This window comes from Mustela lutreola, chromosome 5, assembly GCF_030435805.1.
Source record: "Mustela lutreola isolate mMusLut2 chromosome 5, mMusLut2.pri, whole genome shotgun sequence".
Lineage (NCBI taxonomy): Eukaryota > Metazoa > Chordata > Mammalia > Carnivora > Mustelidae > Mustela > Mustela lutreola.
This window is the reverse complement of record NC_081294.1, coordinates 95,755,157-95,772,913: the sequence shown is the minus strand read 5'-3', so window position 1 is coordinate 95,772,913 and position 17,757 is coordinate 95,755,157. Positions and strand designations below refer to the sequence as shown.

The window sequence follows — 17,757 nt, the reverse complement described above, 5'->3', positions numbered from 1 at the left end:
CTCCCCACCCCGCAGACACTCCCCCGGGAGCGGGGCCTCCTGGGAAAGGGGGCCGGCGGGGGTGGGAGGTGGGGGCTCCGGTGCGCGAGCCCCGGAGCAGCCCCGACCCCAGCATCCTCTGCCCCCGCGCGCGCCGCGCCCCGCGCCCCCAGCTCGCGGCCCCAGATGGATCATTCCCCCCCAAATAAGTAAACAAATCCAGCCGCGGCCAGCACCCGGGGAGGCGAGCGTGGCGCATACCTGAAGGTTGGTCTGTGATTCACGGCAGAATGGATCACCACGAAAACACTCCTAGGAAGTGAGTAATTACTCTTTACCCGGACGCCGTTTGCAGGAAAAGCACGCCGATGTGATGCCACACTCGCCCAAAAACCTCAGTCAACTATATTTATGAGTTTACATTCATTTGATGAATTACGACAGGCACACCTGTTTGGCTTCGTGGACGGGCAGACACCGCCAGGGAATGGGGAGCTACTACCTGCGAAGACACTACTTGGCATTTATTTAACAAATGCTCGATTATTTCCCTTCCACGTGTGTTCGGACTTGAGGGAGTGAAAGGCAAGGTTGAATCCATGTTTCTGTCGTTCATCTTGGAGAAAGGCATGGAATTCAAATAACTTCCCAAACTGACAAATGCTTGTGTGAAAGTCTATGAAGGAAAAAAAAAATTAGAATTTAAATTACCTGCCTTAAATCTGGCATTATAGCTACTAAATTTCACAAGAGTTTAATAAAAAAAAAAAAAAAAGACTCATAAGAAATGGTTTAGTTCACCTACTAAATACTGGAAACAAACTTGCTTACAGAAATAAGAAAGTGGAGGGGAGGTCAGCTGACAAAGGGAGGGGTAAACAAAGAACAGAAGTGTACTTTGGGATCCTCTCTAATTCTTAGGACTCCCTAAATATTTTCACCCCAAGGACTCTAGGAATTTCTGATCATCATTATTTTACAAGTCCTTATTACACATTACCTCCTGAAATTCTCACTGAGCCTCCTCGGATCCTTGGTATCTACTAAGACAAAAGCGGCAATTTTTCCTCAATTTAACAAGTGCCAAAATATACTTCACCAGACACTAAGGAACTTGTTTTTCAGTATGTTTTGTTCCATACTAAGCCATCTCTCCTCCACCCCCCCCTTTTTTTTAAGTTCTTAAAAAGGTATTTTTTAAAGGCTGATAGAAAGACAGTACTACCCATGTTCCAGCGCTGTTTGTCAACCTCATTCCTTGGACATGTGAGGGTGCATAATTCTTTGTTCTGGGGGTTGTCTTGTACATTGGAGGACCTTTAGCAGCACGCCTGACCTCTACCCATTAGATGCCAGTTTTGACAATCAAATATGTCTACAGACATTGCCAAGTATTTCTTAGTGGGCAAAATCACCCCCTGGCTGAGAACCACTACTGCCTTAAATAAAGCCTCCCTCTGAGAAAGGGAGCGCAGAGCATTGGTGAAGAGCAAAAAACTTGGGTCTGAATTCTGGATCCAATATTTAACTATGAATTAAGACAAGTCACTTAATCTCTGTCCATTTCCCCATTTTGGGGGGGCACATGATAGGACAAACTTTTAAGAGATCAACATACATAAGTGAGATGACATATATAAGCCCCTATAAGCAGTGCTGAGAACAACTGCACATAATGTCAGCAGTACACAGAAGTTAAAAGAATGCAATGCTGAGGGGTGTAGGAATAGAGCAGAGGACACTGCACACCGTGTCCTCTACTTTCATGGTGGCCAGAATATGCCTCCACTGAGGTGTAAATAAACTGTTTACTGCTGTCTTCCCTACTAGTCTGTAAGTTCCTCAAGGCTGTGGTCATGTTTTACTGATTTCTCTGTTTCCAAGATCTGACAGTTCCCGATTTATCTAAGCAGTGAGTAAATACTTTTGAATGGAGATGCTTCAGATACTTGAGCTTCCCTCAAATTGCCCTAAAATTATCGGTCTTAGCAGGTCAACTGACTTTTGTCAAAGAATCTTAACTTCTTATGAATCCCATGAACATAGTTTTAATTTCTAAAGAATTTCTCCCATTGACTAATTTTTATCTACACTCTGTAACTGAAAACAAAAGTCCTGTAATTCCTCACGTCGCAACCAAAACTAAGAGAAACCCTCTCTGTATCCCGCCCACTACCTGCATCCCCAAAGGTAAGCCCAGGGAATTTTGTGTGCCGAGTTAATAGGTACTCGAGTTTAAGAAGGAAAATTACATCGTAGAGACCTCCCCGAGAAGGACCCTCAGAAGGTGAAAGGAGACATGAAAGTGTGCTATCTGCATCACATGGTGAAGAAACTGTGTTCCAAGGGCAGAAAGAGAAAATTTGGGAAGCTTGACAGTGATCTTTGAATACTGAAATAACTATTATGTGGAAGAGCCTTCAGATCCAAAGATGAAAAGGGCTGATAGGCCCTACTAAAAGTGTCTGAGTAGAGGTAACTTGAAGGAGATGCAGTGCAAAGAATTCAAGTTCTGGATGGTTCCAAGAACTAATGACTCTAGCTCCCAAATCCTATATTCTGTTTCTTCTGGAAAAGCCCTTTTATTGGGGCAATACCCATTAACAATGATAACTAAAATGGGTAAATGAGTACATAAAACATTTTTTCTTCTTTTGATTGAATGATACATATCCTGGTCTGGGAGCAGATGTCATTACAGCCTCCACTCTGTACATACTGGGTAATCCATCCTGCAGATTTTCAAAGGGATGGGTAAAAACACATTTTTTTTTTTTAAACTACGTATACTTAAACATGTGTTTTGCACTTAGGTGGCTTGGGAAAATTGGGGTTGTATCCAAAATGAAAAAAATAAAAATAGGTAAAGTACATGAGGGGCCAGAAATGAACTACTTAACACAGTGAAAGTGGCTGATACATTCCCACATTCATTTAAGATAAGAGTAGGTGTGACACTCAAGTGTAACTTGTCTTCTAACCTGTTTGACTTGATTTGGGAACCTATGATTCAGAAGCTAATGCAGTTAGCAAACACAAGAATTAAAATTGTCAGAACTACTGACATTTTCCTACAGAGAAATAATTATATGGGCTACAGCTATAGTTTGGTTGCAAATACAGTGAAACTGGCTACTAAACTAAGAGGAAATTGAAATTAATGGAAATTCTTAAGACTATAACTGGTCTAAGTCAATATACAGATATTCAAGATTTTCTACTTATTGCACAATAACTGAGCCTACACAGTAATGGACAAGCTTTGTGATCCGGAATGCTCACTCATTTAATCAGATGATATTATGAGCCATTGTTTTTATAAGAAAGGTGAATGACAAAGGAAAATAAGCTTCTCACGATACTGAAATGCTGGCTTAGAATGAAATGAGTAGTTAAGAATGGGTCAAATTCTTCATTGTTCACCTCCCTCCTATATACAAAGAAGTCCCATGTTCTTTCACCTACTTGAACTCTCCTATCCACTTGGTACCCTCTGCCCCATGCCCACTCAATAGGGTTTCCTCCCATCCTCCACAGAACAGCAGATAATAATCCCTGGAGCCTTCCTTGAACTTCAACACCATGGGAGACTAAGCTCTCTAACGCAGGTGTGCAGCCCGGGAATCCGTCAGCTCCCTGCACTGACACTCTGGCTACAAGGCCATTCCAAGGAGAAGACACCAAGAAAAGTGGTGTTGATACCGAGTTCCTAATATATTCTACCTAATCTTGGCCTCCTCTGGGGATTGTGCTATAAACTAACTCTGATTTTCATCCAACCCCGTTTTTAGAGCACCTTGAAGTGACTACTTCCCTAATACTGTCCATATGTACAGGTCTGCCTTGTTCACCTTCTAAATGCTGCCTTGCAAACTGAAGGGCAGAAGTGTGAGCAGCAAACTGACTCACCTCAATAAGCCATCCTTGTAATCATAGCACATATTAAGAAATAAAGCTTAAAGGCTGAGCTAGAGATGTGAAGAAAGTTGCATCAAAGTGGATTAGGTTGAAAGAAAACTCTACTAGTGTTATTAAACTGTTTTTTTTTTTTTTTTTTTTGCTCACATTACTAAACTCTGAAAGAAGATAAAAGAGATAAATGAAACTTATCATGTAGGGAGAAATGTGAATGCCCAGTAACAGGAGATGGATAATAAGGAGGTTACATCATCCTTGGAATATGAAAAAATATTAAACAATATCACAAGGCAGATTCACGTTTATAGAGTGAGAAGATAAAACAGAAACACAATTAGACTGATTTCTATTTCTTAACAGGTTGAGCAGAACTGCGAGATTCCAAGGGCTGGCTTAAGGATAAGACCCGAGAGCGCAACGGGCAGGGTGGAGACTAACTAGAATGGGAAGAGAACATAACATTGTCCTCAGGTACTTCTTGGACTCTAGGAGAATCATTGGCTCAGAAATGTAGCAAATAACCAGTGACTTTAAAAAAAAACCCAAGAGGAGAGAACAGATGAATACAGACCATGGAGTACTTATCCCCCACACTGGTGACTCCTTGATGGGTAGGACAGAAAAGTGGAGTAGAACATGCGTGACAACAGTCCAGCATACAGGACCGGGCTGGGTTGCACGATCACTGTTTACAAGCACGTCACCCTACCTCTCTGCCCTCTGCCTTACCAGCAAGCGAAGGTCCTGGGAGAAGCTGCACAGTCAGGCTGACAGAGCTCTACCCCTGTGACAGGAAGTGGACAGAAAAGGTCTATCACCCTTATGGGGCTGCTGCAAGGGTCATCCTATAGGAGATGACAGGGAACCAGAGATGACTGTGTCACTCCATTCTAAACCAGCTGTCTACAAGATCCGCCAATAAGTGACACAGAGTCATAGTTCGAACAGAGCTAAGCAACCCAATTTGGGAGCGGAGAACATGGCTTGGAGATCAGACTCCTCATTTCACAAATGGGAAGGCTAACTCCTGTCTTTAAGACCGAACTTCTTGCCACTTGTTCTAGGCAGCCTTCCTTTGAGGTTCCCTATCCCTGCTGTTGAGTATCCCTCTACTGGCCTCTGCTCCTGAGAACTTCTGTAGGGAAAATGTTCTCCCACAGTATCAAAATCAAAATCTGTTTGCAGCTCAATCCCCACCAGAATAAGAGCCCCTTGAGGGAAGGGCTCTTTCCTCTTCATCTTTCAATCCTTAATACAACCATTTGGATGAATGTTGAGAGAAGGGAGGAGAGGAAAAAAGATTTGCTCAGGGTTAAAATGATACTTGACAGCAAAGTCAGGTATAGAATCCTGACATTTTGGAGACTCAGTTTGTACATTAAATTTTGTACATTTGTACATTTTGGAGACTCAGTTTGTTTTAAAAAGCTTTTTTTGATCTAGTCCTCCTAAATTTCATGACTCCATTGCTGTACCTATTACGCAGGTCTATTGTCTCAGATTTCAAAATCTCAGAAAATAGAGACTGCGCATAGTTTTATGTATGTACACATATACATGCATATAATTCGTTTATATGAAATACTAACTGCTTTTTGCTTGTAACAGTGACCCCCAGATCGTAATCATTGCATTAGTCTCTCAATCTGGAATTAACTTCAAGGACATGGAGTTTCTTGATCCAGAAGCCTGGGTCTAAGGTTCATCATTTCTTCTGCGGTTCCTGAGCATGAATTACAGTGCAATTATCACAAGTGTCAATTTGGTTTAAGTGGGTCAGGGTAGTTATATTTAGCCCTTTGGTAGCCGACACTAAGACCTGTCTGTAATGTAAGATTAAAGTTAATTTATCAGTTCTCCTTTTCTTGAATATTTTTCCAGGTCAGACATCTAAAGTTAAGGAAAATTGTGCCACTAAAATAAGAGGTAAGGTTTCCATCTAAGTACCACATAGGGAGTATATATAGACTGAGGTTTAAAACAATGTGCTTCTGCTAACAGTAAGAATTTCAGTCAAGTAAGCAAGTTGATTTACATTATTCCACAAATCAGAGACTATTATTTTAGGGAAGACACAAAATATTTTAGCTAAGGAGTTCTCAGGCAAGCCTCTAGTAAGTTAGGTCATTTTCATTACCAACAAAGATTTTTATTTATTTTTTTTTAAAGATTTTATTTATTTATTTGATAGACAGAGATCACAAGTAGGCAGAGAGGCAGGCAGAGAGAGAGGAGGAAGCAGACTCCCCACTGAGCTGAGAGCCTGATGTGGGGCTCGATCCCAGGACCTTGAGATCATGACCCAAGCCAAAGGCAGAGGCTTTAACCCACTGAGCCACCCAGGTGCCCCCCAACAAAGATTTTTAAAGAAACACTAATTCACAGAATAATTAATGTTTAGAATGAAAAGTGTTCAGTCTAACTATTCTTGTAGAAATGCAGTCAAAGCATCAATTAAATATTTTTACCTGTTTAAGTGGCAAAGTTGAAAAAAAAAAAGACCATCAGTGGTGTGAGAGCATGAAAATGTAAGTTCTCTCTACTAACTACTGGGAAAGCTATTTGGAGAACAAAAACACACACACATGCCCACACACACACACCCCTGACACATATATCACCTATACACAGACATACACACATAAATGTACATGTCTGCTACATATGTATACATATAATACACACATACAAATAGACATTTTAACCATAACTGACATCTTGGAACTTACACAAATACAGCCAACTGCATACATAAACATTTATGCATATGGAAATTAATCTCAGAATTCCTTATAAAAGCACAGCACGGTGACAAAAACTAATGGTACAACATGTTAACAAATGTAACTTTATTAGGGCAAATGCTAATAAATACCAAAAGAGCCATAAAATAAAATACTATGAAACCAATAAGAACAGAAAAATAGATTCCAGTGATATCCAGATTCTAATCCCTGGAGCCTGTGATATGTTACTTAATATGTCAAGAGGAATTTTGAAGATGTGATTAAATTAAGGGTCTTGAAATGGAGAGATTTTCATAAATTATGAAGGTGGGCCCTAAATGTAGTGTCTTCAAAAGAGGGACACAGAGGGAGATTCGACTGTATAAGAAGGCACAGTGACACAAGCAGGATGCTAGGCTGCTGGCTTTGAGGATGGACGAAGGAATGAAAGGAATGCGCGGAATTCAGCTCATGAAAGAAGCTGGGAAAGTCCAGAAAACATATTCTACCTTACTGTTTCTGGAGGGAGCTCAGCCCTGCAGACACCTTGATTTTAGCCCAGTAAGATTGATTTCAGACTTCTGGCCATTAGAACTCTAGGAGAATAAATATATGTTGTTTGAAACCATTATAGTTTGTCATAATTTGTTGCAGTAGCCATAGGAAACCAAGACCACGTTTGTAAAGTATACATAATGGGAAACGCTCCTGAAATGTGTTTAAAAACAAAATGGAGCAGTTAGGATATAACTTGCTTATAATAGACATGAAAGTATATGAACAAAAAAGTGAACTAAACAAAGTATTTTTCATGGCCATCTGTAAGTGTGGAGTTATGGTTGATTTTATTCCTTTATACATACGTGTGTGTGTGTGTGTGTGTGTGTGTATTCTTTTTTACAGCGAATCCTATTATTTTTAATTAGGGAAAAAAAAAACCTCCAATCCCAGAAGCCATGTATCTGACAGTCATTTTACCATGACCTGAAATTTCATGTTCCTGCGAATTTTAAATTACTGTGAAGTTTACAAACTTTAAATGATGTGCCTTTACTAGACATTTTCATAAAACTGGATTAGCATCTTTTGACAAAATAAAATGCAAATGTAAAAGCTCTAAAAACCTTAGAAATACTAACATTGCTTTAAAAATGAAGTCTTTCCTACTCCCGGGAATTTCAGAATATAAAAATGAAAAATAACTGCTTCTACACATAAATCCTTACCTGTCTATGGCAACTGGGCAAATGGGTATTTTCAAAACTGACTGGGTTATAAATCCATACACGGCTGTGTTTTGGGTTGAATATATATATGTTGTTATTTGTAGACTGGTCAGGCTGTGCATTTTATGTGACCAATTCTGAATTCCAGAATTATTTCATTGTGCTGTACATGAAGACTTTCTTCTTTCATTGCTCAGAACATTTACTTTTTTTAAAAAGATTTTATTTATTTGAAAGAGACAGAGAGAGTACAAGTAGGGGGGTGGGGAAGATGGGCAGAGGGAGAAGCAGTTCTTCACTGAACAGGGAGCCCAATGGAGGGCTTCAGCCCAGGACCCTGGGATCATGACCTGAGCTGAAGGCAGACGCTTAACTGCCTGAGCCACCCAGGCACCCCCCAAATCATTTACTTTTGATAAAGCAAGCTCCATTTTAATATTGGCCAACTAGTATGCAGTAAAAAAAAGATGTTCTTAACTTCAAAATATTATATTATCTGTAATTTGGGATTACCTCTCCCCTCTCCCCAGCAAACACAAACTTGTTATTTCCCATGTTGCTAGATAATTTAGATTTTACTGTTTTTACTTAGCTGGATTATGAGGACTGAAAGGCACAGACCAAGTTTCTGGTACCAACCAAAGAAACATTCTTTGAACCAATGTATTGTAAGACACATCACAGAAGATACCAATATTAAAGTTAACAGTTACCAAAAAAAAAACTTTCAAAAAGCAATTATTCCAGGTTTAAGAGCTATAGCAACAGTCAATCATGTCATCCAATATAGGGGCAGTTGGGTGATAGATGAGTGATCTCCACAGGTGGCTTTCAGCTCATGAAGCACATGCAGAATTATAAAGAATGCTAATACACCAATGACAAAAGGAAGTCAAGGCCAGACCAGATGACACATACACCGCAGAAATAGAAAACTCAAGAGAGTAGAAAAAAACTGACTTAAATGTAACAAAAATACACTAGTTGGGAACATAAGAAATTGAGAGAAAAGTCAATGAAGTTCTCACCATCCATAAAGTTAAAAAAACAACAACAACACAGATTTTCACGTTGTATGGGGCTGTCTGGTCAAGGCCTCCATTATCTCTTGCTGGGATTCATAAAATGTCCTCCTGCTCCCCACTCCAAACTGTTCCTCCAAAACCACCGGCACTAATGTGTGCACGGCGTTTGACCCTTCCTCTCTCCCCTGAAAGAAAATTCAGTGGTTCCCGCACTATTCTAGCAATATTCCTTCAAGAACTGTTTCTGTCCCACCATCACTGAATTGCTGGCGTGCAGATTTGCGGAGGCTTCTCCACACCCACGGACTGAGGATTTCTGGGCATGAAGCCCAGGAATCTGCATTCCACCTAAGTGGCCAGGGGGGTGGGGGTCTTCTGCACATTAGAGTTTGAGAGGTTCTTCGTAGGAAAAAACAAAACCTCTTTAAATGGAATACTTTATAAATACAGAGCCTTACTGCTTTTGCCTCATACTTTGACACATGTCCCTTTGTGGTTTATGCTCCAATAATAAAAAAAAGTATGTACTTGTCAGAAAAAGTGAATTACTTTCAGCTCCCCAGACACAGGAGCTGCTCCATACCTCACTGCCTCATTGCCTTTGCACATACTGTTCCCAGTTCCTAGAATTTCCATCTCCTCTGCCTGGAAAACTTCTGCTCATCTTTCAAGTGAGAGATGAAAGGTCACCTCCCCAGCTAAGTCAGTCTGACCTTCTCTTGAAGACATAAGAGGTTTCCCTTCTGGATCTCGAATGAACTTTATACATATACATGCCTCTTTTAGAGCATTTTCCTAGAGCACAGTTGTCTACAGGTCCAATTCTCCACAAGGCTTTAAGCACTCTGAGTACAAGGATAGTTTCTATTCATCTGTGTAGGTCTCTAAGTACATCAGAGATACCCAGCAGACTTCATGGATACTGTAAGATTTAAAAAACACACACACACCTGTTATTGCCTTTTGTCAATTGGTTGGATGGCTTTTCTTTTAAAGCACTGTCATTAAGGACAACCTTCATGATTATTAATAAAAAGAACAATGAAAATTTAAGACTGATTTTTAGGCAGATTTTAATGGCTCATTAAGAAATGAACCAAAAAAACACTATTAGCTTTTATAATCCATCACAAGTATGGCTTAAGTCAAGTGTTACCCTGCTGCCTCTGAAAAGATAACTAAAAATGCAGAGTGACATTTTTCCAAGGCTGGAAACTCAACCCTCCTGGGGACAGGATCAACATGTGTGCCCCCGCCTCCGCACACCCTCCTCGCCCACTGCAGTGAACAGATGACAATTTTGAGTACCAAGGCCAGAGTGTTCAAGGTCTGCAACCTGTTGGCCACCACCTCAGAGTCCCAGGCTCTGAGCTCTGGTATGTCAACCTCTTCAGCAAAACTCTCCCAGCCATTCAGGGAGGAACGGACACAGCTGATCTGTTACTTCTCCTAGCACCTCTCCTCCCCTTTGGCAAATGCCTATTTCTACATCTTGATCTTGCTTGTATACCACAGTCAACCAATCCCATCTAGGGGTCTAAGAATTAATCTTTTTTTGTTTTGTTTTGTTTTTAGGGACAGCATGGGGGAGGGGCGGAAGGAGAGGGACAGAGAGGATCCCAAGCAAGCACCACACTCAGGGAGCAGCCTGACCCAGGGCTTGATCCTATGACCCTGAGATCACAGCCTGAGCCAATAATCAAGAGTTGGATGCTGAACCAACTGAACCACCCATGTGTCCCTACAAATTAACATTTTTATTGATAATGTTGAAGATCTTACTATCTGGCAGGGTTTATATACGAAAGGGAATTAAAAGTTTTAGAGAAAGGTATGAGGAGGACGGCAGAGTCCACTCATGACTGTAGGAGCGTGTTTAGTGAGTGACGTCAATCTGAATCTGGAGATGGGCTCCTCGAGAGCAATGGCCTCTAAGTCAACTCCCCACCCCTCTTCACTAGAGAAAAATAGAAGTGAAGCTGTAAAACCCTGCAGTGAGAGGGTTATCAGGCCCTGATGCGGATACTACTGTATGACTTTTCACACACATGACAAAGGTTGATGGCTTACTTACTAATTATGCAGCCACCAGAAATGATCATCACAAATTATATAATAGAATAATAATACATTACATGGAAAAAAGTATTTCAGAAGTAGCCTTACTATGGTATGATTCCCATCTCACAAAGCACATATGCAAACTTGAAAGGATTTGTATGTATCATGGGAAACTGGAAAGAATTCATCCTAAGTGATTTATTTTACTCTTTCATTTCTGTTATTTGTGTTTTAATATATATCAAAGCACATCATATATGTTAACAGTATTTCCTGGTCTGTAGGTAACTTGCTTCATTATCACATCAAACTGCTTTCATGCAAACTCATCTTCCAGCTCCCTGCAAACAACACTGCTTGATGGAAAACACACAGAAAAGGTAGTAGGGCCCAGGCTGTCTCTGGTGGACACTCAGGGAGGGACAACTTCACTTGTTCAAAAATAGTGGACAATAAACTGCTGGGGGGGCTCAAAGATAAACATAATCATTAATGAGCATTTTGGATGGCATGGTGACAACATCAAAGCCCTTCCTCTCGCCTTCAAAAGAATCATTTCTTTTATTTACCCTTTGTTAGTGCCTAGTACCATGGCTTTAAAAACATTACTGTGGAGTTCATGGCTCAGAAAAATTGATTCAGTGATTCTGTCCCAGAAATGGGAAGAGGTTTGCTTCAGTGAGCTGCCAGGTATCTGCAGGACACCTAAAAACAACACATTATTTGTTATTGTCAGCTTTAATGGGGAGCAAAGCCTACTGCGTTTAACTTACATGACTGCAGAGCTCTGGTCTCCCAAATTACAAAGGACATTTTAGGGGGTGCTTACAAAACATAAAACAGGCAATGGAAGTTCTGGCTGGATCTAATATCCATCAGTCAACATATGGTCTATGGGTTAAGCCCATCCGTTAATGTATGTATACAAACAAAGACAATTTTGGAGGGTAAGGGGAAAAGAAGTCTTTGTAGTGTTTCATAAATATAAGTCATGATATAAATTACGAATTTTTTTTTTTTCAATGAGCTGCTTCTAAGGGAAGCAAACAAAAGAACAGGTGGAAAACAATAAACAAATGAACAGACCAGAGCATGTCTAGAAACCCAGACAGCCATCTTTCATAGATGCACACTAAGTGTGGGGAAAATGTCATGCCTAGAATCTGTAACATACCTCTTCTATCCAGCTTACTACTTAGGAGTAAATTAGGGCATAACTGCTTCTTTGAGTAGAGTTGGAATTTAAGGTCCTGTATTTCAGAGTCATGTCTTAGAATCTTTCACTGACACAATTTCAAATCATGCTTCTTTTTCTTTTTCTTTTTTTTTTTGAAGATTTTGTTTATTTATTTTACAAAGAGATCACAAGTAGGCAGAGAGGCAGGCAAAGAGAGGGGGGAGGCAGGCTCCCCGCTTAGCAGAGAACCCCATGTGGGGCTTGATCCCAGGACCCTGCGGTCATGACCTGAGCCAAAGGCAGAGGCTTTAACCCACTGAGCCACCCAGGTGCCCCTTATTTTTACTTTTCATCCAAAGAACCAGCATTTCAGGGGCACCTGGGTGGCTCAGGTCATGATCTCGGGGTCCCGGGATCGAGTCCCACATCGGGCTCTCTGCTCAGCAGGGAGCCTTCTTCCTCTTCTCTCTCTCTGCCTGCCTCTCTGCCTACTTGTGATCTCTCTCTGTCAAATAAATAAATAAAATCTTTAAAAAAAAAAAAAAGGGGGCGCCTGGGTGGCTCAGTGGGTTAAGCCGCTGCCTTCGGCTCAGGTCAAGATTCCAGGGTCCTGGGATCAAGTCCCGCATCGGGCTCTCTGCTCAGCAGGGAGCCTGCTTCCCTCTCTCTCTCTCTGCCTGCCTCTCTGTATCATTTTAAAAAGGGATTTAAGATAGTCTAAAAATTCTTTCCTGTTACAACAGAAAATATTGATCATGTTTTACTTATTCTAGAAAAAGTATTTCCTTCTTCCTTGGTTGAAACAACTTTGCCTAGTGTGAATATTTATTTAATTGCATGTTGTTATTTATCTGCAACTACATTTCTTTCCTCAGAAGAGTTGGCTTCAAAATGTCAGTGGGGGAAAACAGTAACAATTTACCATATAAAATAACATTTTTCACACAGCTACACCTTGTGTGTCAATATAGCTTTTGGCTAGACCCATACATGGAATTGCTGCTGTGCCTCCATTTCCAAATACCACAGACTCGGCTCAATTTGCTTGAATAATTCTGGGTCACCACATACTTCTATGGGACAGTGAGAACTTTAACTTATCAAGGACTGGACAAAATCACTCTGAAGACAAATTTTCTCCCCAAATGTTCTTACTGTTACAGATTTTTTTTTTAATAAAAATAACTGACTTCCTTACAGAAAAATAAATAGCCCCAAGCAAATGATGCACAAGAAAGTGTGAGGAAAGACAGAGATGGTTTAAAGGTGCTTCCGAGAATTGAAAAGAGGCAAAATTCAGGAACAATTTTTAAATGTCAAGGTTCTAGGGATCTTACCTTTCCAAGCCCCATCTGACATAGTGTCAAACATTTCTGCATCTCACATTAAGCCTTTTCTCCTGTGAAACATGGTGTGAGTATTTTCTGTTTGCTGCATTTCTAAGCAATCATCACACATACTTGGGAATTCTTATGAGATGAAAAGATCTAAAATAGAAACTGTCTCCAAAAGTTTCATTTTTGTGATTGTTAAATTTAATGGTTAACAGAGTTGATGTTATGTTTTCAGACAAATATCTTGTTTTCTTTAAGAAAGCTGTGAGCCAACACCCTGATTCCCGGTAGGTTAAAATGTAAAAATAATATATGTTTTCATGGATAATGCTACAAAATATGGTAAAAATTTTGCTTTTGTGGCTTTCCTTTTGTTTTGTTTTGAACTAAAATATCTTCCCCTTTACAGACTCAAATTGGTCATAGTTCCATGAATGTCCCCTTATGCACAGAACGTGGGGTGTATATGGGGTGGCAGTGCCACAGAGCGGCTGACAACATGGACTGGAGCCATTGCCCGGCTTGTGATCACAGCATCAGTACTTAGTAGTTATGGGATGTTGGGTAAGTTATTCAACCTCTAAGTGCCTTAGTGTCTGATTCTGCAAAATTAGAATTATACTTACCTCATATGACTGTTGCTAGGATTATGCTCGTTGTTTTTAATGCTGAGAGCACTGCCTGGCATTTAAAAAGTATTAATCAAGCTACTGTTACCTCACAACCAGCAGATGAAGTGCATCTGAAAGAACCCCTCATTTTCCCCAGCAAAGCTGCTCATCCACAGGGAGCTGTCTTGAAGAAATGGACAGACCCCATATTTGGGGGAGACATCAAGACAAACCAAGTCCTCTAGATCAATGTCCTTAGTTCTTTCTTTTCCTTCCCACAGTTTCTTCTTAGGAATAGGGGCAGGGGTGGTCCCAATGGTAAGGATAACCCCATCTTGTTTAAGGGTCAATGAAGGGGAACAGAATCACAGAGATTAAAGACCTCTACCCAGAACAAATAATAGAGTCACTTCCCTCTAGTGGCTGAGATACAAAATTACAACTGTCCCAGCCAAGTATAATTCTTGAGATGTGTTGTAATGGAAATAATTCAGAGGATGGTAAAGTGAAAAGCCAATTTTGAGCCAGTGGGGAGTAAGATACAGAATAACAAACCACTGAGGCTTTTTTAAAAAAATAAATATTAGACATTTGCACAGTATCATAATTATTAACCTTAACATCACAAAAAGAACAATTTTAATTAAATGTAACCCCACCATAAGTATTTAATACCTACTTCAGTGTCCTCTAAGTACAGCCAGTGTAGTCCACATGATAAATAGCTTTCTCCTTCTCTAAGTTTTTTAACAGATGAGGCTCATTACTTTACATAATCATCCCCAAAACTAGGACACCGCTCCCACTGTCGCTTTGCAGTGAAATATTAATCCTACCAAACCAAATATTTGACATGATCTGTTGGGCTTGGAGAATTTTCCTTAAACCATTAACTTCGCATGCATATGGGGAGACAGGAAAAAAAGAAAAAAAGAAAAAAAAGGAGAAGACATCTTTCATTACAGTTGTGTTACATGAGGAATATATAACAAAGGCAACCGGATTTTCCTTAAGAGTGCTGAAATTACTTCTTAGCCGTTTATGTTCTAAGCCGTTTCAGACACTCAGACACCCAGCTCTTCTGAAACGTTCTGATTCTAAAACCCCACTGCACATGATTCATCAGCATCCACTCTGGGCTGTGTGTGGAAGAAGGAAGGTTACACCAAAAACACGGCAAAAGGGGCTCATTTTTCATTTATAAATTCATGTTAGAAAGCAAAATAAATAAATAAATAAATAAATAAATAAAAAGTCACCTACAAGACACAGAAGATATTCCTAAAACAAAGCTCTCCTGTTTTTTCTTTTACAGAAGCCATATACACACATTTGACTTTTAAAAACCTCTGATCTAAAATACACCCATTAGAAAGCGTATTTTTTTTCATGCTCTTACATACACAAACCTCAAGAAATATTTTCTCTAGCACATAAAGTACCATGACGAATCTAATAAATCTACATAATCTCATGCTCGCTTAAGATACCGAGAGGTGTATAATAGTATACACATGCGTATTTGTGTGCAATAAAACACAGTGTGGGAGAAGGAAGAATATAGGTGTTCAGCATTTCTATTTGATGAGCTGTCAGTTCATCTAAGGACTGATCTTCTCTCGGCATTGGGAGCAACAAGACTAGATAGATATGAGCAGGGTGAAAAACTGATAGGCCCGTTTACAAATTTGCTTTCCCTAATGAAGGTCAGTTATTTCTCTGTTTAGAGGCCTATGATCCTTACAAAACGAAACATCCAGCAGGCGCCCTCCTTGGAATTTACCCAAAGGAGCTGAAAATTTACATCCTCACAAACACCTGCATGTAGATGTTTAGAGCAGCTTTGTTCATCACCGCCAAAACTTGGGAGCAATCGAGATGTCCTTCAGTAGGGGAACAGATAAGCAAACTGTGCTCCAACCAGACAAGGGAATATTACTCAGGATTACAAAGAAATTAGCTATTAAGCCGAGAAAAGACGTGGATGAACCTTAAGTGCATATGGCTAAATCAAAGAAGCTAATCTGAGAAGGCTACATATGGTGTGATCCAAACTAAATGACGTTGTAGAGAAGGCCCAACTATGGAGTCAGTAAATAGATCAGTGGTTGCCAAGGAATGCAGAAAAGGGATGAATAGGCAGTGAACGGGAGTTATGGGGCAGTGAAAATACTCTGTATACCATCCTGACGGTTATCTGTCACTGTACTTTCGTGCAGACTCACAGAACATACAACTCCAAGAGTGAATCCTCACACAAACTATGGATGTCAAGTGACCAACCTGTGTCAGTGTAGGCTCACCCACAGGAACCAAAGTGCCACTGCGGTGGTGAACACTGATTAGGAGCATATGTGTATGTGTGGTCAGGGATGGGGCATATAGGAAATCTCTGTTCCGTCCCCTCACTATGAAACTAAATGTGCTCTATGAAAAATTAAGTCAACTGAAAATAAAAAGTTAAAAAAATAAACAAACCACCAACTTTATATTTTGGGGCACCCGACCAGCTCAGTCGGGGGAGCATTCAACTCTTGCTTCATCTTGAGGTCATGAGTTCGAGCCCCATGTTGGCTGTAGAGATTACTTTACATTAAATAAAATTTAAATTGAAAAACTTTGCATTTTTAAGCCAAAAGGCATTTCAGATGACTGGTAATTTATTCTTTAATGAAATGAAACCAAACCCCAGAACTGCTCTACCTGCAAAAATGAAGCTCAGCTTGGGCTCAGCCACCCTCTCGAGCCTCAGCACTGAACATTTGCCTTCCACCGCCTACCACTGGGCTCCCCAGGAACCATGACTCCCTCATAACCACAACATTGCTCCTGAGCGATTCCTGCCATGGCCTTTGCCCAGGACTGGCTTCCTGCTAGCTCCTCTTCTCTTCCTGATTGACGTCTTTTCATCCTTCTACAGCCAAATAGCATCTCCTCTGGGAGCTCCCCATTGAAATTGAATCAGACAGAATTAATCCTCTCTCCCCTTGTCTGTTATTGTATTACAGTTAACTGTTTTCTTGTCTGTCTTCCCTGAGGGAAGGTCATGGGTCATCCATCGTGGTAGCCCAGCCTTTTCTGTGGGGTCATTCCTGGCAATCAATACACGTTTGTAGGATGAATGAGTGGTTCTACGATGTGTATCTATCTATGTGTCCGTGGTTTCAAATCTTTGTTAGAAGTAGGTGGGGCCCAAGTCATAAGTGAAACCTGAGTGTCCGTGTTACTGGACTACGTACTAGACTTTTCACCAGCATGTTAAATACACTGCTCATTTTCTCTCTAACTCAGCTTGTCTCTAGCTCCCTCCCCATCTTCCACATGCTTATTCTGCCTCCCACATCTTATCCCTCCTCCAAGCCTAGCCTCCTGTCATAGGTACCATAAAGGCCTTTACCATCTACACAGACATGTGCACGTAAGCTGTGGGCTGAAGGAAGACAAAATCTAAGTCATTAAGTCACACAAGGCCTACTGCTCACATAAGGCTTCACTAAAGATAAACCTGATTTGGCAATGGGAGGTATCAAAACAGAGAGTTCTCATATGTCACACAATGAGCAAGAGCCCCAAATTTCCCAGAAGGGCAATCAAGAGCCCCATGTGGCTGGTATCACGGGTCTTTGTCCTTTGTCTTGTGTCTCTTCTGGTATGTGCTGTTTACCTGCCACGCATCGCTCTCCTCACCACAGACCCCTGA

The 17,757-nt window shown here is 40.6% G+C and overlaps 1 protein-coding gene and 1 long non-coding RNA gene across 11 annotated transcripts in view; one reads left to right on the top strand and one right to left on the bottom strand.

Annotated features, from left to right (window-relative positions):
• The window catches only part of MAST4 (microtubule associated serine/threonine kinase family member 4), a 551,227-nt gene that overhangs the window by 167,528 nt on the left and 365,942 nt on the right, over positions 1-17,757 (bottom strand). The gene's annotated exons all lie outside the window — the stretch shown is intronic.
• On the top strand, positions 64-16,408 carry LOC131832302 (uncharacterized). The gene is made up of 3 exons (XR_009353982.1): positions 64-298; positions 13,856-14,010; positions 16,277-16,408. It is a non-coding gene; the product is annotated as an uncharacterized LOC131832302 (long non-coding RNA).